Source organism: Ceratotherium simum, chromosome 29 (assembly GCF_057802395.1).
Source record: "Ceratotherium simum simum isolate JZ-2026a chromosome 29, ASM5780239v1, whole genome shotgun sequence".
Classification (NCBI taxonomy): Eukaryota; Metazoa; Chordata; class Mammalia; order Perissodactyla; family Rhinocerotidae; genus Ceratotherium; species Ceratotherium simum.
This window is the reverse complement of record NC_141928.1, coordinates 18,224,804-18,247,605: the sequence shown is the minus strand read 5'-3', so window position 1 is coordinate 18,247,605 and position 22,802 is coordinate 18,224,804. Positions and strand designations below refer to the sequence as shown.

The 22,802-nt window shown below is 37.4% G+C and overlaps 1 long non-coding RNA gene across 11 annotated transcripts in view; it reads right to left on the bottom strand.

The window, feature by feature from the left end:
* Nucleotides 1-22,802, bottom strand: part of LOC147913219 (uncharacterized) — a 421,589-nt gene that overhangs the window by 173,520 nt on the left and 225,267 nt on the right. For 4 of the 11 annotated variants that reach the window (XR_015548920.1, XR_015548929.1, XR_015548930.1 and 1 more), the window contains one exon: nt 5,685-7,038. The exons of 4 other annotated variants lie outside the window; for them this stretch is intronic. This is a non-coding gene — a long non-coding RNA (uncharacterized LOC147913219). Of the gene's footprint in view, nt 1-5,684; nt 7,039-16,627; nt 22,081-22,802 lie in introns of those variants that run through there. 3 more of the 11 variants (XR_015548926.1, XR_015548921.1, XR_015548927.1) reach the window with 3 other exon arrangements.

The window sequence follows — 22,802 nt, the reverse complement described above, 5'->3', positions numbered from 1 at the left end:
TGAAAATAACTTAAACCTAACTCTCCATTTTTTTCCCATATCTATACACTGGGAAAAATAACTATTTTGAGGGGTTGTTGTGGAAGTTTGAAAAAATAAGTCATCTTATCCTGTGTATATAGTACATGATTAATGAAATGGTAGCTGCTATGATTATTTGGCTAATGATGATAATAATAATAATAATAACAGTTGCAGATGACTAAATGCTAAAGTGTTATACTGACTAAAAGTGCAATAGGACTTAAAGAAGAGATAAACTCGTGTTGCTGAAGTACTAAGAAAGGTGTTCAGAGAATGCAAAATCCATGTTGACTGTAGTGGTAGAGAAAGAAGTAACATGAGTTGACAGCCTGCCATGTGCCAAGCACTGAACTGCTTAACTCGTTAAGTTCCCTACATTCCTGATAGGTTTCCATTATTGCCATTTTGAGAATGAAGAAATTGAGGCTCAGCAAGTTTGAGCAGCTTGCTTAGTATTTCTTAGATAACATGTGGTTAAACCAGTCCAAGGAGATTCTCAAACTGTGTTTTCTGATCTCTTGGGTTTCACAGGTGTGTCCCAGGGCAACTATGGGGGCCAGGCAGTGAGGAGAAGGGACTGAATCTAAGCCTCCACTTTTTTTTTTGAACATAGTACGTCTATTTTAACGTGTTTTATGTTTTGGACTTCCAGACAAGTGTTCACAGATAAATAGCTTCTGATATTTTATAAAATGTGAAAAACCTTGAACTACATTACCCTGTTTTGCTACATGGAGACCAAAGAATAATATTTAATATATCTAAAATATCTCTCTCTTCCCTTTGCAAACAATGTGATTTGTAATCAACAGCTTCATCTCTTTTCTTGGTGCTATTTCTATTTGCTGTGTGTAATGAGTTTTGGATGTTTACTGCCCTTCTTTGAATGCAGTTGAAATTTTCCACAAGTATCCTAATCAAGCCTCCAGGGAGGCCTCATTCTCCTGTGGCAGGATGGGCTGTGTGCTCCTATGCCCCCTCCTCTCCCCTCTCCATCCCCTTTGTGACTTTATAGAAGCTAGAATGGGTCTTGCCAAGCATGTGGCTTGCCTTCCCTGGGCTTTGCATTTTCCTATCAGGGAAAGGCAGCAGGCAGGAGAAAGACCTTCCTCTCTCATCAAACTGCCTTCTTCAGCATTCAGCCATAATAGCCACCCCCTCCCCAACTCCCGTAGCACTTTTCTCAGAATGTTTAGGGCTATTATAATAGACTGCCACCAGAGAGTCTGAATGGGGAACTCATTAGCTTTGTGAGCCTGCAAATGTCCAAAGAGAGTTTATGTGTAATCCCAACAATTTTCTTTTGTTTGTTCTTTATGTTGCATTCTCTTTGACTGGGGTTGATTACACTGGAATCATTAACTCACACAGAACTGGAAATAGCCCTCTGGGGAATCATCCCAGTCCAGACTCCAGGGAGGAGCAACATAATAGCTCCTCTGCATCTCCAATGGCGCTGTTTCTAATTAATGATAGCCTTGACGCTGTGTTTAGAGGTTCTTCTTACTTCACGACGACATCAGCTCCTCCAGGGAAAAAGAGCTACTTAAAACCTTCTAGATGAATTTAAGTCTCTGTTATTATCTTAGCAGCTTGCTGCCAAATTTTGAACTAGCTCGTACCCTATGAGTTACCCTCAGAAAGTCTGAGTGCCACACCTTTTGTATTCACCTTGGCTGCTTTTGAAATATTTCTTTACACATGCAATAGTTTACAAAATGTAAATGTTCAGAATAACACGTTGAAGATTTTCTTACTCAATCTCAGATTTTGTTTTTCCTGAGAGATGGGAATTTAAATTGTGTTCTAAAATCCCATAATGTAAAGCCATAGCAATTGGCTGGCACACAGTAAGTGCTCAATAAATGGAAACATCTCTTCTCCTTCTGTTGGCGCTCTAAGATGTCATTATTCTGTTATTTGAATTGAACTAGTAGGATGAAGCACTATAGACATTTAAATGACCCAAATACAGTGAGAAAAACCATGTCAGGGTGACTCAGACATAAAACTATAGGACTTGGATCCAGGAAGAAAAAAGTTATTTGAATGGCGACTTGCAATCACAGCCTGGAGCAAATGATATTACTTCTATTACTTTACTACTGTTTCTGTGATGACTATCACTGACAAGAATTAAATGCTTGCTATGAGACATGCACACTGCCAAGCTCTTAATGTGCGTCATTTCATTTGTTTCTCCAACAATCCTCATTTACTCCACTATAAAAATGAGGAAAATTAGACTTGGTGAGGTTAAGTAAATTGACCAAGATCACAAAAAAGGAGTTAATGAAGCCAAGATTTGAACCAAGATAGTCTAACTCCAGAACCCATGAATATAGTCGGTCTGCCTCATCCCACCAGACCACCCAATGCTCCCCTTTCTCCCCACTCCCACTCCCCCCAACTCTTGCCCTAAATACCAGTAAGTGTCCATTATGCCAGGCTTCAAATTTGAATAGTTTGTGGGAGTGAAAACTAAGATGATGGTAGTAGAAAAATATTGGAGATTTTCATGGATCAGAAGTAGGAGGGTTAAATGGTTATGTAAGATGAGACAAGATCCTGGGGATTTGGATGCTAGTTCTGATGATCACTTGTCATCTTCTAGCCTCTGTGATAAGTTATGGGGATGGAACAGTGAGCAAAGCTATATTTCTATTCTCAAGGATCTTATAGTTTAGCTAGGAAAATGAGCGGTAAAATGTTGATAATTCAGAAATATTTGCTATGATTGAGCACATGGTGCATTGGTAGCCCAGAGGGGCCCACCTAATTAAATCATAGACATCATGGAAAACTTTCCAATGGAAATTAAATCTAGGCTGATTACCTGAAGGATGAGTGTGAGGCAGGCGGGCTAAAGAGGATGGTGAATGTTAAGACAATCCAAGAAAAGGGAACACTATAGGTAATATCTCTGAGCATTTCTCCCTGCTAGAAGTAAATGTGTCATCTGTAAAATGAGTTCCAGAATGGAAATGTCTCATGTCCCTAAAGCAAAGCACGTAGTACACTCTAGAAAATTGTAGGTGCTCTGTAAAAGTCACTGTCCCCTTCTGGTGGTAACAGCTAATAAACTGGTCCTTGAGGGATGTGGACTTTTGTTATAACTAACAGTAGGATTGGGGGAGGCCTATTCTAGTTAGCTATTTCTACATAATAAACCACCCCAAACACTGTAGTGTAAAAAATCAACTATTTTGTTATGCTTATGGATTCTATAGCTCAAGAATTCAGCCAGATACTCATACAGATTGATAAATTAAGTTGATTGTTGGTTAAAATTAATTATAGTGTCAGCATGGAGACAGGCAAACATTTTTGGGTTTTAGTCTCAGCCCAGCTGCTTACCAGCTATGTTACCTTGGACAAGTCACATTCTCTATTAGCCTCTGTTTTATCATCTGTAAAATGGGAATAAGAAGAGTAACTAAATTTACATGGTCATTTTAAGGATTAAATGAACATTGAGCTGCTTACATAAATCCCTTCCAGTAATAAGTAATAAGTAGTACTGCCTGACAGTAACAAGAGTGTCTGACAGTATTAAGAGTGCAAGCTATTCTAACTCTTTTAAAAATTTCAGCCACAATATAGTGGGAATAACTGTTCTCTGCCTTGCAAGGTTTGGAGTCTTATCTGGAAAGACTAGAATGATGGGGCTAGAAGCACCTAGAAGCTTCTTTTCTGGCTTGTCTGGAACATAGGCAAGGATGTCTTCAAGTCTTGGTTCAACTGGAATTGTGGACCAGATGATGTGTATGTGGGCCTCACCCTGGGGCTTGGGCTATTCAGAAATGGCAGTTGAATTCCAAGAGAGAGTGTTCCAAAGGGAGCATGCAAGGAGTGTGTGAGATGGAAAATATTTTGTGCCCCCTTGGAAATTAAAATCTGTTACAAGACCATCCCAGAAAGAAAGCTTCTTTTTTTTAAACAAAGTCACAGTCTCTGAATAGACTTATATCACCTAGTCTAGTATATTTTTATAAACACATAACCTGGCCACCATACTAGCTAGGATTTCTTGAGAGCAAGATTTGTGTTTTAATCACCATTGCACTTTAAGAGTCTATTACAGTGGCTGGTACATAGTGGGTACTCTATAGACATATGTTGAATAAACAAATAAATTCATTCAAGCCCTATTAAAAGAATGCCAAATAGTGAATACATGTGTAAAATACTTACTTATCTTGCCTAGAAATTCTAAAAAAAAATGTGGCCTGATGTGAATACAGTTTTCCTCTCCAAAAAGAGTCACTAATGGTGGCATTTTAAATCTTATGACATCAGGGTAGAAAAAGCAAAATATTTATGAACAAAAGATTCTTCCAATACTCCTCTCCCTCCAGATCCTATCATTTTTCCTAGGAGGGCTTACTCTGGTACAGAAAAGCAATATAATTTCCATCTAAACTATTAGACACTTCCATTCTGTTGGTTTGCGCTATTGCTTTGTCTTGGGAGACTAATTATATAATTAACAATGTAGAGCCCATGGCTGAAAACCATTTTGGCCAACGACTCATTGTGTGACCTTGAACCCATGGTATGACTTTGACATCAGCTTCCTCATCATTTAGCACAACTTATAGCTAGAAGACACAGCTGCAAATGAGCAAAATTTTCTTCTAAAGTTACAACACAGGGAGTTTTACAAAAATAATGTATAATGATCCTAAACACCTTCTTCCTGTGCCTAAATACTCCCTTGATCATTAGTCATGTCTCCCTGGAAGATGCATTTTCTCTCTCAGACAATCAGAATATATATAGTAATTTGTGCCTTCAATGCATAGCAGCTGGGAGAATTTGGTGCCAATAACTTTTTTTTTATTTGCTAATATCATTTGGCTTTCTCCTCAAATCAAATTTAAAATGAAACAGTTTGGCAATCCACATTAGCACCATCTAGCAATAATCCCATGTTGGTTCCACTGCAGTTTGATAATTTACAGACTCATTGGGATGAAAGGGAATTGGCAAGCTTATCTAATTCAATGGTTCCTAAACCTGGCTGAACATCAACATTTAATGGGGACCTTTAAAAAATACACATTCCTGGGCATAAAGCCCTACTGATCAGTAGGTAAGAATCTGCACAGGTGGGGCTTAGAAATTTTAATGTTTATAAAGCTTCCCAAATGATTCTAATGATAAGCTAGGATTTGAAATTGCTACTTTAATCCATATCTCATCTTTAGCTGAAACACTGAGAGTAGTTTTGTTTGATTGTTTGTTTGTTTATATGTGCATTCATTCATTCATCTGAGTAAAGAATATGCTGCAATAAAACCCTCCAATTCCACAGTGGTAATTTTTAGACCTCACGTGGGTGAGTGTCCAGGATGTACTGTGATCAATTTTAGAGACAAGAGGCTGGATAGAAGAGGTTCTTCAAAGCATGGATGCTTCCAGGAGATTACCATCAGCAACATTCCCTCTTCAGTAAATCCCTAACAGTGAGGTCACTCTCTCTCCCTTCTAAACTGATTTAGTTCTAAATTTGCTGATTCCCACCGGACTTTGGTGCTTCCCCTAAAGCAAGACTTTCATCAAACTTCGCTAATGTCCATCTCTTTTGACATCATCACTCTTTCAATCTGAACATCATAGATTAAAAGAAATTGTACGAGATTATAATATTTCCCTATCTAAAAATCTTCAATGATTTCTTGTTTAATGAAGAAATACCAGACTTCTTGCCTTGTTCCTGTGCGCCTGCGTGGTCTTTCTCTCGCTGGCCTGTTTGACTGCATCACATCTCGTTTTCCTTCTTGTTCTCTAGCTTCAAAACCTCCTTTCTGTTTTGTGGACATAAAGCTTCCTGCCTCTGGACTTTGACCCTTATTATTTCAGTCTGCCTTGGATATTTTTCTAATATATCTGTTAGCCCGGTCTTCAGATCCAGCTTAACCATCACCTTCTCGGAGAGGACTTTCCTGATCAATCTATTATATATCTTGTTTACACCTTGTCACTCTACAGTTTATCACCCAATATATTTCCTTTGCAGCAGCCATCAGCAGCTGTTATGTTCTTTATTAATGTATTCATTGTCCATGATCTGTCACCCTATTAGAATATATGCTTCCTGAGGGCAGAGATTTTGCTCCTTTTCTCTACTGCAGAATCCCTGGATTTCAACAGAGGGCCTGGTACAAAGCAGGCATTCAGTACCTATTGGTTGAATGAGTAAATTAGTGTTGTGGGTTTCCCCAGTTGTCAGGCTCTGCTGAAATCAAAAATAGTTACTTGTTCAGTTGCCAGAAACTCCACTCTCTTGGTACATCTGGTCAACTTAAGAGTTACAACTGCACTTAGTCATAGCCGCTCCTAACTTAATGTAATCATCTTACTAACTAACCTGAATCCTTCTTTCTCCAACATAAGGCCACGTTCTTTTCATACTGACTTCAGAAAAAAAGAAATCCGATGGCACACTTACAGTGTATTCTGAATACCTTACTATTAGTAAATAACAGCCTTGGCTTTGAACATCAAAGTCACCACAGCAATTGCACAAACCACCTAATGAAGATGCATTATCATTTCATTATTTGTGTACAGCAAAAATATTTTTATGAACTACCACGTCTGGCAGCATTTAGAAAGTTTTTAACCTTTTCCTATTGAAGTTTATGTGATTCTAAACTTGAAGCATGACACTGTGGAAAAAGCACTGGGTGAAGTCATGGCTTGGAGCAATTATTTCACTCTTTGTGTGATCTTGAAAATGTCATGTCACATATCTGAGCCTAAATTTCCTCCTCAATAAAATGGAAATAAAACCTAACCCGTGGAGTTATTGTGACATTCAACATTCAAATAAAATTCTGTCTGTGGACATGTTTTATAAGTGCCAACCTTTATTCAAACTTAACAAATATTATACGAATGGTAGCCACTAGTCATTCGTGTACAAGAATGTATTGGACACCTAGTCTGTGTAATCTCTGTCACAGTGAACAAAACAGGAATAGTCCGTGTCCTCATGGAGCTTTTGACCTAAGAAAAAGACAAATGTTAAATATTCATAAATAAATATATTATCATTACTTTTGATAAGCATTATGAAGGAATACTATATAAGATTATCAAGAGACATAACATTCATGGATAAATAATAGCATACTTATGAAATTGATATTGTCCTAGGACAATCTTCTATTATGTCAACATTACTCTATTAAATTTCTCATTCTCTAAGAATAGGAAAAGAAGTATAGTTGACATATGAAAAATGGAGTAGCAGTGTGCATTGAATATAGTCTAATATTTCAGCATTGTTTCCAAGTCCAGATTAATGCAGTTCATGGAAGACTGGAAAACAAAGGAATTTCCTTGGAGAAAATGTCTGTATTAACTTCCAGTTCCATCTACGTAGTAACCTTGGAATTTTACCCTTATTAATTTTCACTCACCTTTGGTTCTTCCTTAACAACATCTATTTTCTGAAGAAACTCACACTCTTTTCCTTCTCTATTTCTTTACCATTATTATAGTCTTGACCACTTATTAAAGGCATTGTAATATTCCTCCAATTCATGTCTGTGTTTCTAGCATTTCCTTTTCCAATCTAAGTAGTATCTCCTCTTTGGGATCATTTGGTCAGAGAAAGTTCAATGTATATAAGTCATAAAAGCAACTGGATATTTGACTACATGATACTTGACAAAAAGACAAAAATGCCTACACGTAATCAAAAGACAAATAATAAATGGAAAAATTATTCACAGCAAGTAATACAGAGATATGGCTGACTTTATTAATATGCAAAGAGCTCTTAAAAATCAATAAGAGAAACACAAACGACTTAATAGAAAAATGGGCAAAGAAGATGAACAGGCAGTCCACAGAAAGAATCTTACAAATGGTCAATAAACATGAAAAAGAGCACAGTGTCACACATAATTAAGGAAATGCGAATTAAAATTTTAATGAGATGTCATTTGTCACCTATCAGAATGTTATAGATCAGAGTTTGAGAATACTGCATATCGGCAATAGTTGAGAAAACTAAATCTTGGATTAACTTAATGAGGTTAATGAGATTGTAAATTTGTAAAAAAAAATACAATATGTAAAAAGAAACAGAAATCAATTTGGTTTTATCAAAACTGAAAAAATGCATACCCTTTCATAAGCTAATTCCGTTTGTTAAATTATACCTTACAGGTATACTCACATTTGCTTATTCATGAAAGTATGTTGCAGTATACCTTACAGATGCACTCATATTTGCTTATTCATGAAAGTATGTTATGGTATTGTGTGTGATTAAAAAAAAAATCTATAAACAACATAAATGCTCATCAACAGAAGACTGTTTAACTTTCTATATTAATATGCATTGGGTTCTTTGAAAGAGTGCCTAGCAAACAGCACACCTTTCTTCTGCTTAAGTTCAGAATCAACTGAAAAATAAGACAAGAAATACAATATGTGGAGACCAAAATATCTCCTTTAAAAAAACAATGAAGGCTGTGCTAGGGAATGTGGCTTATATCTACAGGGAGATTGGCTTTCTAGGACACCCACTGTAGCCCTGACCATTACAAGGCTTTCCACAGGGCAGAGCTGGCTCCTGTAGGAACACTTCACAGTGCATGTTCCCTGGGGCAGCGCTCTCTAAAGAGAAGAAAGGAAGAAGTTGAGACAAGTACGTGCAATTCATTCTTTCCAAGTTGACCAATCAGATAAGTGATCGCATTTTGGTCAAAAACCATCTAACCCCACAAAGCATATTTGAGTAACTCAAATTTTTCTGGAAAGATGACCAACTGCTACTTACTGGCTACATTTGTGGAAGGCAACTGGATTAAAGACTTGGGGCAACTATTATTGTTCATTTTACATCCGGTGTATCCTTCAGATTTGTTTTTATTATGTGCATATATTATTTATAAAAATAATGAAACTAATTTAAAATATTTGTTTATGCCTGATTGTTGCTACTGAATAAAAAAAGGAAATTCACTTTCACTTGCTCCAAACCCCTTTTCCAACCTTGTCTCCAGCTAACACCTAGAAGTGAAGCCTGAATACCACCAAATATTTACATTACCCCTGCCCAGGTTATTTGATCAGTCAACAAAACACTCCCTGCCAACTCTGCCTGTCAAAAAACTGTCTGCTTAGAAGTCACGCTCCTCCTGTGCTACTTACTGCCAGGCAAGAAGATTGATAGACCATTTCTCAAGGATGGCACAGCTGTATCCATCAACAAATTTAAAAATGTCTTTTAACCTCTCAATTCCAGTTTTAAGAATTTATCCTAAAGCAATCATCATGGATGTCAATAAAGACTTAGTTTCTAGGATGTTCATTGGAATATTGTTTTTCTTCCCAATGACATTGTTAATATCAAATGACCAAAATTAGGAAATTGGTTAAATAAGGTATGAGACATCCCTGCAAAGGAAACCTTGCAGTCATTAGAATGATGGAAAAGAATGTACTGTGACCCGAAAAGATATTCACAACACATCCAAAATAGAAAACACATAGGTACAAAACATATAAAATATACATCGATTTTTGTGTATATAATCTAAAAAAAAAAAGAAGAACACACACTAAACTATCAATGGTGGTTATCTCTGTATGAGATGACCTAGTTTTCTTTTTTTTTCCTATGGAGCTATATTTTCTTAAATTTCTCTAATAAACATATATTACTCTTTTACTAAGAGGAATTAAACAATTTTTTTTTCACTAAAACAATATAGCAAAAGAATACTACCAATTTCAAGACCCAGCTAAGGAGTCCTCTATTACAGGAAATCTTCCCATGTCTCCCAGTAGTAACTATTTCTCCCTTTCCTAGACTCTCCTCTCCATGTGTTTAGACCTTATTGCTATGTGTATGACTCCTGCCCTAGGCTAAATGTTCCCTGATGGCAGGGACCATGTCTTATCTAACTGGGCAACTATTATAGCTCCCAAGAGCAATGCAAGGAATATGCACGCACTATGACTGCTTGTTGACCTGGATGGAATTACTTGCATTGGGTTTGCTTAAAAAGGAGATTACAAAACAATTGATGGCAAAACAATAGATATAGGCCATGTTAGCTACTGAAATAATCTATTGGAGGGGGGGAGCCTTTGCTTTGAAGAATTGTTCAGTTTCTGCAAAATGTGATTCCATTTGAATGGACACTCAGATTGATATTTTGGGATTGCCAAACACAAGTGCAAGAAGGAACCCAAAAAGGCTCTCCACACCTTGAACAGAGGCAGTGGCATGGCACAGTAAAAATCAAGGATCAATAAGGAAAGTTTCACTATGGAGAAAGTTCTGACAGCCCCATCAATACAACCCTTGTAAAAGTCTGGAGTTATTAATAAAGAGCCCAGTAATCTAGTACAGCTCTCATTTTTGCTTTTTGAGGGAATAAAAGCTGCCAGATGAGGCTTGGCGGTTTTGTGCCTCTCTAGGACTTGTTAAATTTCTCTCTTCCTCTTCGTCTACCTCTTGAAATCTTAAGCGCTGATGCTTTATGTTCTGGCTTGTAAATGAAGCCTGTTATTATCATTGAGATAGTGTTTTTATGGCATAAATAATGAGCTCAAACAGGGGAAGCAGCGTTGGGTGGAATTACTGCCTGAGCTGAGATGGAAATAATCAATATGTCCTCACTTACAAATCTCATCTGCATGTCAACTCCATCCTGCTGGCTGTCTCCCTACAGATTCATTTCACAGGAGGCCCGATAAAACATGCGGGTGGCATTGATCTGTTTTATTCATAGCCAGAGATAGAAATACATCATTTGAAATTAATAGGAGGGTTTGTGTTTATAACCCAGTCCAGAATGAGTAGGCTGCGATGCAGACCATTAAGAAAGGATTCATCCACCCAGAGGAAGAGATGACCCCAGAGACTAGGGATCAGGGACCCATTTTCGAAATCCTCTGTGATGTCATGCCTGTTATCACTCATTAGACTTCAGGATTTTGCAACCTGAATGCTAGGACAGTTCCTTATTAGAACAGTTCCTTAAATCAACCCGAGATGCTATGATTAGTTTTCAGATATTTTCCCAAATTCAGCCTGCCTTATTTTTCTTTAATCCTGTGCAAAACGAACACTAAGACATAATCTCATAGAAATGGAAAGAAACTTAGAAATCATCTGTTTCAATCTTGTTCTTAATCATTATAAATGTCCAACATTACAATGGTCAATCACTCTGATTGAATATTTTCAGATAAGGGAAATTCACTACTTTATAACACAGCCCCATAGGAAAAAACAGTTTGGAAAGCTTTGGTTTTTAGAAAGTTGTAATAAAACCATTCCCTTGATATTTCTGGGGAGATAGTCCATTCTCTGGGGTTATCCAGAGTAACCCACGGCATTTCTTGTGTAATAGTATTTTAAGAATGCACAGAATAAAGGACCAGTTCTTAAAATGGCCTATAATTGCCTGAGTGAAAGACAATTTTGCTTACCTGTTACCTCTTTGATTTATCATGTACTATGCTATATCCCTACTTTCAGTTCTTAGAACACATCATGCTGCCTCCTGCCTAGATCCCCATCGCTATTTGCCCAGATAACACATACTTATTCTTCAGACTTCAGGTCAAATGTTCTCTCTTCAGGAGAGATTTTAATGGTTCCCCTAGGCTAGATCAAATCCCTCTCTCATATACCTTAATCCTATCAAATATATATTCTTTTATAATTCATATTGCATTTTTAATTAAATGTTTTATATTGAGATAATTGTAAATTCATATGTAGTTATAAGAAATAGTACAGTGAGTTCCCCCAAAAGTAACCTCTGGTACAACCACAGTACAATATTACAACCAGGATATTGACACTGATACACTCCACCGATCTTATTTATATTTCCTCAATTTTACTTACACATGTGTGTGGGTTTAGTTCCATGCAATTTTATCACACATGTGGATTCATGTATCCACCGTCACAGTCAAGACACAGAATAGTCCATCACCACAAGAGACCCAGATGTTTCCCTTTGATAGTCACATCCACATCCCTCTCCTCACACATAACCCTGAACCATCCCCAACCCCTAGCAACCACTAATTTGTTCTCCATTTCTATCATTTTATCATTTCAAAATGCTATATAAATGGAATCATCCATTATGTAACTTTGAGATTGGCTTTTTTTACTCAGAACAAATCCCTTGAGATTAACCCTAGTTTTTTCGTGTATCAATTGTTCATTCCTTTTTATTGTTGAGTAATGTTCCATGGTATGGACATACCACAGTTTGTTTAACCATTCACCCCCATTGAACAACAGCTGAAGAGTTTTTTTCCCACTTTTTGGTGATTAAAAATAACACTGCTATGAACATTCATGTGTGAAAAAATGTTTTCATTTTTCTGGAAAAAAATGCACAAGAAGATAATTGCTGAGTTGCGTTCCTATTGCATTTTATAATTATATACTTGAACGATTTAATCCATGTACAACTGTGTTAGTTGCTTGGCTGTGAGCTCCATAACAGCAAAGGACTAAATCTTTTTGTATCTCTGGCACCTAGCACAATGCCTGGCACTTAATAATTGTTAAATAAATGCATATAAATACAGTGTATGTGGGTGTTTTTTTTAACATTCTCCTAACTGGTGTAGGAGCTTGATCTTAAGCCTATGCTTTTCAGCCCCACAAGCCCCACTAGGTTTCTCGGGTTACATCTTTCTTTCTGGGGCCTCTGAGTGTGCTGAGATTTTGTAGCTAAGAATTCAGAAGGAGGAAGGCTTGTCTGGATGATTCCTACAGTCATCTTCTTCCAGGTTTGTTTATCTTCTCTCCATGGTCTTCTGCTGAAATAATGCCTGTTGTGTGTCTTCCTGACTTTAGGGAGTCCACTTTGTTGAACTTAAAGAGGAAGGGGAAATAATAAATGAAAAGAAACACCAGAAACCAAATTTTGATAATAGTAACCTTTTATCTGCAAGTTGGCAGAAAAGGACCTGAAAGATGACAGTGAACTAAACAAGAAAAATACTTTAAAAACAAAAAACGTGTTTCCTCATTTTTTTCTCTGTGTTTCTGTCAAAAGTAACATTCTTATAGGTAGGCTTTCTAGAGAAGTTCACTACCTGGGGAGACTGGGGTTTCTTCCCTAATTTTATATTACTTTGGTTGGGTAAATCCATATCCCAGAGCCTCAGTTTCACAATAAAATAAATGGTGATAATAATTCCTAGGAAGTTCATACGAAATAAGGCATGTAAAGGTAATTTTGCAATCATAAAACACTGTATAAATATATTTGTTCATTTTTTCCCATTAGAGACTGATATCATGCTCCTACAGCACCTGTTTCAATTTAGTTCAACAGACTTGAACTGGGCATCTACTATGTTCTGCGCACTAAGGATAATTGTGTGTGGGGGTTGGGAGTGGGAGTTGGTATGAAGGTAGAAGACCTGTACTATTCTGTCACCATAAAAAGAAATACTTAAAATAGTGTAATGATGGGTGGAAACAGAAAGTGAAACAGAAAACCAGAGGAGGAGCACCTAATCCAACTTGAGAAGAATGAGGGAAGACCCCGGACATAAAGAAAGACTCCGTGAAGAAGGCGATATTTTAGTGGGTCTTGATATGATGTATGATATTGAGTGGGTAGGATATGAACCATTAGAGGGAGGAGATTCAAGAAGAGTGGCATCTGAAGACAAAAGGCATGGAAAATGAAAAGGTATAAAGAATAATTGGGTTTGACTGAAGAGTATGATGGGTGAACAGGAGTAATTAGGCAATGAATGGAAAGGTAGATTTGGGCCACATTATGAAGGGCCAATAAATTTTGATGTAAAATGTTGGTCTTTAACTTGTTGGCAAAAAGAGCCATTGAAGATTTTTGAGCAAGAACACTGCATGAGGAGTTGTGCTGAGGAAGGTGATTATGGCAGCAGAAAGGGTTGGAGAAAAAGAGACTATATGAATACATGTTGGCCGAGGATGAAAAAGAGCATGAGTGAGCAACATTAGAAGTCAGGGCACTAAAAGCAGAGTAGAATTTTCAGGAGCAGTGTAGAGGGGGTGAGGCAGGAAAGTTAGGCAGGAACACTCTATGAAGTGTCTAATAGGTAAAATTAGGTTACAAGCATGAACTCCACAGAGAGATCTAACTCAGCTTAAATTCTCATTCTTGTACTCGCTTGCTGTGTAAGCTTAAGCAAGTGTGATAATCCCCTGTGCTGTAGTGTCTTCATCTATAAATTGCAATCAATGATATAGACGCCGAAACAGATTCCTATTTTATGACGAAATAAAATGATAAGTATAAACATAGTCACTAGCATATAATAAAAGCTCAATGAATATTAGCTATGTTATTATTATTATTATTTTTTATTATTAACCAGGAATTTAAATTCTGTCTTGTGTGCCAGGAAGGACATGAAGGGTTTTACAGTTTAGAAAGCTCACCTTACCAATAACATAAAGAGTGGATTTCAAGCAGGGAAGACCAACAACAAAGAGACCAGCTAAGAAGCTGTTTCAATAACCCAGGAAAGAGACAATGAAAACCTGGACCAGAGAGGAGTCTTATAGTAAACCTCATAGATCGCTGACAGTAACGATCCATTGCTTAGAAATGCATCCAGCACCTGAGGGATTCTCAAAATAACTGATGAATGAATGAATGGAGTGGCAAATCTGAAAAACTTCCAGAGAATAAACTTTTAAAATTGAAATATAGTACGCAGCCAGAATTGATTATGTATCATAAATATTTTGCTTCATGAATTTTCACGAACTACACCAACCCATACAAACATATCCCAGATCATGAAACAGAAAATTATGGCCACCCCTCAATCTCTCTGTTGTGTTCTCTCTGGCACTACCACCCCATTTCCTGACTTCTAACAGCATGCTTTAGATGTGCCTTTTTAAAAAAACTGTATATAAATGAAGTCATGTAAGAACATACTCATTTTTTTCTAGTCTATTCCTTTTGCTTAATAATATCTTCACGAGATTGATTCAAACTTCTGTGTGGAACACTAGATCTTTCATTTGCACTGATGTACAGTATTCCTTTGTGTTAGCATACTAGAATTATTCTGATGATGGTCCCTTCGATAGTTTCCAGTTTGAGGCTGTGATTGATAATATTTATCTTGTGGTGAATGTATGAATGCATTTCTGATGAGTGTGTACCTAGGAGTTCAGTTACTGAGTCACAGGTTAGGCATAGACTGGGCTTTCGTAGGCACTGGCAGTGTCCTAAAGTAACTGGTCTAATTTATACTCCTTCTGGCAGTGCATGAGTATTTCAATTGCTCCACATCCTCACTAACACTTGATATTTTGGGTTTTATTGTTTGTTTGGTTTGGGGTTTTTAATCATTATGGTAGTTGTAATACTCTAAGCTTTTAATTTGTATTTCCCTGATTGCTAGTGAAATTGATCAACTTTTCTTGTCTATTGGCCATATAGATATCTTCTTTTGTAAAGTGCCAATTCAAGGCTTTCGCACATTTACATATTGCCTGATCTATCTCTTTTTCCTCTTATTTATTTGTAGATGTTCTTATGTATTTGCAGGACACTGTAGAAAATCCTTTTTAGGATATACACTTACCAAATGCCTTCTCCCATACTGATATTGAGTTTGTACTTTTTTATTGCTATCTTTTGGTGAACAGAAATACTTAATTTTATTATAGATCAATCTATATTTTTTCTTTGATAGATGTTTTATCTTTCTGTTAAAAAATCTTTGTCTATTCAAGTTTTGGAAAACGTTTGGAAAATGTTCTATTATGATTTCCTCAAAAATCTTTATTGTTTCCTTTTCATTTTTATGTCAGTAATCTACGTGGAATTTAATTTTGTGTAAGGTGTGAGGTAGGAGTTCTAGAGTTATTTTTTCCATGATGATATCCAATTGATCTTCTGCCTTTATTGACAAGATCATATTTCCCCCAACACTGTAATGTCACCAATATAATGAATTAGGTAATTGTATTCTTCAAAATATATTCTCTTCTACTGGTCAGTTTATCTAAAAATCACCATTATTTTGCATGTTTGAGGAAATCGAGCCCTTTGGAAAAGTGCCTTGGTTATTTGTTGGTTTCTCCAGGAAAGTTCTCAAGTTGCAGCAAGATCTAAAGATTGGCTTTGAACAGGATTACAGACAGTTGCATCTTCCGTTACTTTAATATTCTTGGAATGAGATCTGTTTGAAAGCTCCACGCAAATGGCTACAAGTTCATTTGCCAAATGCGTGATATCTTCACATTTTTCTGAGAACACGTAGGTTAGGCTCATTTTTTTCCATGCATCTTTAGGTATAATGTGTTTGTTCTGATGCTTCTTGGAAACCACAGCTAAGGCAGGTCACAGAGAATAATGGTCAAGGCTATGGTTCTTCCAGAGAGCAGGATTCTAATCTCCCTGCTGTCCTGGTTCAGTGTGAGCTAAGTGGCAGAGGCATCTAAGTGCTTGGTGCCTCATTTTCCTCAGAGTAAAATGAAGCTAATAAAAATTAATTATATATATATATATTATATGTACATAATTTTATGTATATATATATCTCAAGCTAATTAAAGAACTAGTCAATAATTCCCTTAAGTAATTATTATAATTGTAAAAATGGAAGAATATGCGTGACAGCACATTAAAATGTTAAAAACTCCTTTGCATAAAGATATTATTCTGGTGTGCAGCTTCCCTCCTAGCTTATATTCTGTCCTGGGTCCATAAAACCTTTAACTAAAGGTGTCATGCTATTAAACAGTAATAAAGATTGTGCTGCAGAGAAATTGACAATTGCCTTTACTTCATCCATAAATTTCAAAGGAATTTATTCGAAAATTTTCAAGCACAGCCTTCTCAGCATATACAGATTCCAACTGGCTTTCAGACTGCTTTCCTTTTGAGTGTACCAAACTTGAAGACATGACTAAAATAATAGTTTTTACATTTGAATCTTTTTTTTCTGTCTGTGATATGTTTACTTCTCTCTCCCCAGAGTCAAATTTTTGAATTAGGAAAATGGAATTTTGCTAACGTATTAACACAGGGAAAAAAGCATGTAATTCCATATGGACTTTTAGCCTCTGGTCTTTCCCCATGTAACCCATCTTAATGCAGGAAGTCTCAAGGTCCTAAAGCATTAGCATTTAATTGAGGCCTGAGGGGGTAATTTCTCTTTCTCTCTCTCAACTTTTTATTTTGAAATAATTAGAGATTCAAAGGGAGATATAAAATAATACATAGAATCCCGAGAATCTGTCACTCAGCTGCTCCCAGTGACAACCACATCTTTTATAACCAGTACTGTATCAAATCAGGAAATTACTGTCAATGTAATCCTGTTAACTAGACTAGAGGCCTTACTCAGTTTTCACCAGTTTCTAGGCACTCGTGTGTGTGCGTGTGTGTTTGTGTGTGTGTGTGTGTATGTAGTTCCATGTGATTTAATCCCAGGTCTAGATGCACATAACCATCACTACAATCAAGATACACTACGTCCCTCATCATGAAGGAACTTCCTTGTGCTGCCCCTTTATCTGGTTGCTATTTGGTTGTGATAGCTCTCTTTTTCCCGCTGAATAAAGTCCAAACTTAGCCTATTAGCCAAAGCCCTTCAAAATGGAGTTACCTTAAATTGGCAATACCTAAGGTATTTTGGGGGTCCTGGTTTACCTGTGGGCAAAGCCACTGTGAGTTCAAAGATTAATGCTCAGGTATTAATCTCTCCCTAAACTTGCTCTGGTGATGTAGGTAAACTTTGGCTGAGTACTTTTGGACATCCTCACCTTCTCCGTCCCTCTTCATCTCCACGCAGGTGGTATGGCAAAAATATTTGTGAGGACTTGAAAAACTGGGACAAGTCCGTCACTTTCAGATTTCCTTTTTTTTTTTGTTTTGAGGAAGATTGGCCCTGCGCTAACATCTGTTGCCAATCTTCCTCTTTTTCTTTTTTTCTCTCCAAAGCCCCAGTACATAGTTGTAGAGTTGTAGCTTTTCTATGTAGGATGCTTCCTCAGCATGGCTTGATGAGCAGTGAGTAGGTCCGCGCCCAGGATCCAAACTGGCAAACCCGAGGCTGCTGAAGCGGAACGCGTGAACTTAACCGCTATGCCACTGGGCAGGCTCCCCAGATTTCTTTATGTCTGCTTTGTTACCTGCAATTGTTTAAGTAAGGTGAACTGGAATTTTCCCCACAGAAGCCATCTTAAATATAAAGTAAGGAAGTGAAATTCATGTTCTCCCACACAACTTGTTTCAAAGCTTTGCATTGAACATTGTTGGATGTTTTCCTGAGTATTAATCAAAAACACTCCGTAAAATTCAACTATCTTTCTTCACATGTGTTGGTTGTTCAGATGAGATCAGGAAAAGATTTTATCTTGCCTCCACCAAAGGAAAGACAAGCAGTGGGATTACCAAATCCTATCTAAATTCCTAACATCCAACCATGTTCCAGACATTTTGCTAGGCTCTGGAGACTTAACAGTGGACAAATAGACACAGTACCAACCTTCAGAGAACTTACAGTTTAGTAGAATAATTCTTAAGAGCGGCATTCATGTCTAATGATATCTCAACAAAGTAGCGTCTATTTCAATGTAATATACATGGTAAATATTCATTATATATTGGATGGATGGATTCACCAGCAAATGAGTGATGGAAGGAACAAATGCCAAATTGAAATATATTAACAAAATGTTTTATTCTCCTTTTTCCCCCCTAAATTCCATTTCGTAAGATTTGAAGATGAGTTGAGGTTTCATAAGAAAATGCCCTCTTTGAGTTTTAAGATGGAAACTTGAAGCCAAAGGCTGAAATTTCTTAACCCTTTTTCAAAGGCGGTTTATAACCTGCCCTCTTTTTGAAGGCTGCATCTAGCTGCAGATATTCGACCCTGCTCTCTCCCTCATTCTAATTTACGGTGCAACCAATTCAAATAACATGCAAAAGGAAGCATTACTAAAAAAATAAGTATTATCAATTAGCGCACAAAAGTAGAACTGCAGAAACTGTTGATGAATAAGAGGTCCTGGGAGAGCTCAACAGCCCATAGGCTGAAACAATGCAAAACAGCCAAGTTTACAACCCCTTGGGGGTGCTTGAGCAAAGAAAACCAAATCCCTATTAGTGATCCTAAGGCAAACTAATTTTATTTCCCTGCAAACTCATTTGGAAAACAGCATGATTTGGGGGGAAAACGCTATGGGTGCTCTTAAGAGAAAACTGTCGCCCATCCAAGACTCTTTAGGTTGACCTAGAGAGTTGACCCTGACAAAATGTTAATGGTGGGCAGATCATTTGTTCAAAGTTCAGATTGAATGCTCTATTTAAAGCAAATGGGATTTAGTTATCTTAAGACAAATGCTTGTGTAATTCAACCTCCTAAGTGTGCACTTTCAGCCAAAGGGCATTTGAGCAACTAAGAATGGATATATTATTATAACCATTCCCTTATTGTTTATTTTTTCACATCTCGTCAAGTTGAGAATGCTATCTCCTCTGTGCGATAGTCATAGATCCTCATTGTCATCATGCATTCTGTTCTTCTGGGCTTCCTTAGTGTATTTCACACATTAGATAGTCCCCTTAGCGTTGTCTATAAGGCCCTCTGAGATCAGAATCCCGTGTACAGAGCTACCTTCATCTCTCACTCTGCTCCTTTTACTCATTGTGTTTCAACCAACTCAAATGTATTTTAATTTTCTAAACATACTATGCCAAATCATGCCACCTGTCTTTGCTCGTGCTGCTTTCCTCTGCCTCGAATATCTTACCTCACTATGTCCAACGAATAAACTTTCCATTTTCAAAACTCACCTTCTTTTTTTACTGCTCCTATAGAAGGGGCCACTGCCGCTTTTGTGGCCTCCACAATCCCTTGGATATACTCTGATTATTGCACCTAGGTCATTTCTGTTGCATTTTTTCAAAACATCTTCTCTACTCTCAGTTCCTACACCAATACGTGCCTAACAGCAGGCAGCATCTAATATTTATGGAATAAAGGAATGAATGTTGGTAAGGCAGTCAGTGGTTTGAAACCTTTGTAAGCTTTCAAACCTTGGGCAAGGAACATAAAGGTGCCAAGCCTTAGTTTCCTCATTGGAGAACACTGAGGAGTAAATGAGAAGAGGGAGATAGAAAGGAGCTGGCATATATAGGTATTCAGTACTTGCTAGTTCCCTTCCTTTCCCCCTCATCTTGAGCTGTGATGACCAAAGCAGAAACTGCATTAAGTAAAGCTAAGTGGCATTATTGATCAGAAGGAAATAGAGAGCAGTATCTAAGGGGCACAGAGCTGAACACTACTTGTGTGTGTGTGTGTGTGTGTGTATGTGTCTGTGTGTCTGTGTATTGTCAAGAGACAGTCATCCCCCTATGAGCTGAGAGAGAAAAGCCAATATCTGCTTTTAGAAGAAGCATTTTTGACACAGGAATGTCTTGACTTCATTGTTGAAGAATGAAAATATCCAGATATTTAAACAAAAAGTTGTCTTCTTAGGCTGTACAAATCATTGGTCTATGCCTTTTGAAAATAATGATACAGATATATTTGGGGGTGTCTGCAAAGGCCAAAACGAACGTCTGTTGTTGAGCACATCCCCCAACTGAAAGGATATGTTCGAGCAACCATGTTTCAATGGCATGATCCTACCCCTGTGGACATACTGGTTTGTACCTAACCCAAGCCAAGCTCAGCCACAATCCTCACCCCATTATTAGACCTGGACTGAGACATTGAACTCACTCTATACTGGGAACTTGAAAGATGGAGCCATAAACTCTGGCGCACTGGAGTGGTCCTCTTTTCAAGTATGCTTAGGGGAGCAGAGAAATCTAATCTGACTTTCACAGACCATTACTTCCATGGGATGTATATGGGTGTCATGAAAAAGAAAAAAAAAATGTTCTGTGGTAATATGTGCAGTAAATTCTAGTTTAAATGAAATTGAATTTAACCAGTTACCTCACTACAGAATTTCTCAAAACCTGTAAATTGGTAATGTGTTTTGTGATTCCCCAAGATATTTATAGTATATAGAGTTATTTCCATCTTTTAGACCATGGAAAACCCATGGAGTTAGTGGTCCATGGAACACAGTTGGGGATTATGTAAGATATAGATTCTGAAGAAGATGAGTTTTAATCCTAGTTTCAGTGGTTCTCTTTGCGACCTTGAGTAAAGCATTTGACCTTCCTAAGCCTCCACTCCACATATGTAAATCCAAGTATACCCAAGTATGACATCATATCTTTGCTGTCCTCGTGTGACTGAATGGCTAGCCCCTACCTTGTGTTTATTGGTCAGGGTACTGATAGGAAAGAAGTGTCATATTCAAGGCATATTTAAGGTCAGCTCAAGGTCAGACTAGGTCTGTAGGTACAAATAGTTGACAAGTTGGCAACTAAACTGGTTCATGGATAAATCAAAAGAAAAGGAGTCAAGATGATGACACGAATCTTTGGAGAAATTGTGAAATCATCCACTAAAAATGACATTAAGGTGAGCCTCCCTATGTCTCCCAAAGCATGGCCCACACAGCTAAATGTTTCAGAGGGTTTTCCCTAATTTGGGGAAATCAAATATTTAAAAGCAGACCCACTTTGAAGTCTCCCAGCAAGCAGCAAATCTGGGACTTGATAGATCTAGTTATTAAGAGTCAGTCCATCTGAGCAATCTGTTTGCCTGCCTTTCTTGCTGTGTTGGTAATTTTGCTAAAACTGCTGAATTTGTTCTTCTCTTCACAGAAGATTGTAGACAGAGTAAAGGATGTCTGTTGGTTGTCTATCACCTTTTAGAAAGAATCCCCACCCCCTTCTATCAACTATCCCAACCTTCTCACTCTGGATATTTAGAAAGGGGAATATAGGGAGAATTATTATTACATAAGTAATTGCATGTGTTTGCATTTCATGTTGATGCAAGCAGAAAATAATCTCATTCTTCCCAACTCCATTATCATGCACTGAGACATGCTGTAGCTACAGTCTTTGGTTTGCTGTTCCAGGTGGAGAAATCTTCAGTCAGAGACAACTCGGTGGCCTGTAACATGAAAATAGAGACTGGGAGGTGAGGGGGAATCTCAAAGATTGATTAAAAAGGAAAGGATAGATAGAGAGAGAAGGCAGAAAATTAAAAGCTAAGGGAGGAGGAGGGAGGTACACGGACAAAAAGTGGAGGAAAAAAAATACAGCACCGTTCCCAAAAGTGAAACTTCATTTCTGCCTCTTTGTTGCCCAGAATACAGCCCCAGGAACTAAGAATCCTTTTGCATTTCTCTTTCCATCTGAATTATTATTGAACTGTTGGGCACAATTAATTGTGAATTACACCCAACAAGCACTTGCCATCACCAGCACTGAAGAGAATATTCACCATATGCCAGATCATAAATGCCTCTTTCCCACAGGAGTGACTTACCTCCTCAGCAAGAATCTATTCATCTCATTCTTAATGATGCTTGCCCCATTTTTTTTTTTTTTTTTTTTTTTTAAGTAAAGCACTACTTGAAGCAAAGAATGTGGAAAACTACTGCTGTAGTCTTGGGAAGACATATTAGAACTGCAAGCAACCTTGACCAATTTGAAAGACAAATTTGTTCTGATATAAAAACATTCAATAATAAGGAAAATCCCAGAGCATTTTGTAGCAGTTGACCTACAAAACTCCCCAAATTCCATGCTAGATGAGCTTGGCCATATGCAAAACTCCAAATGAGAAAAATCTAAGAATCTAAATAAATGTCACAGTATTTAAGAATTGGA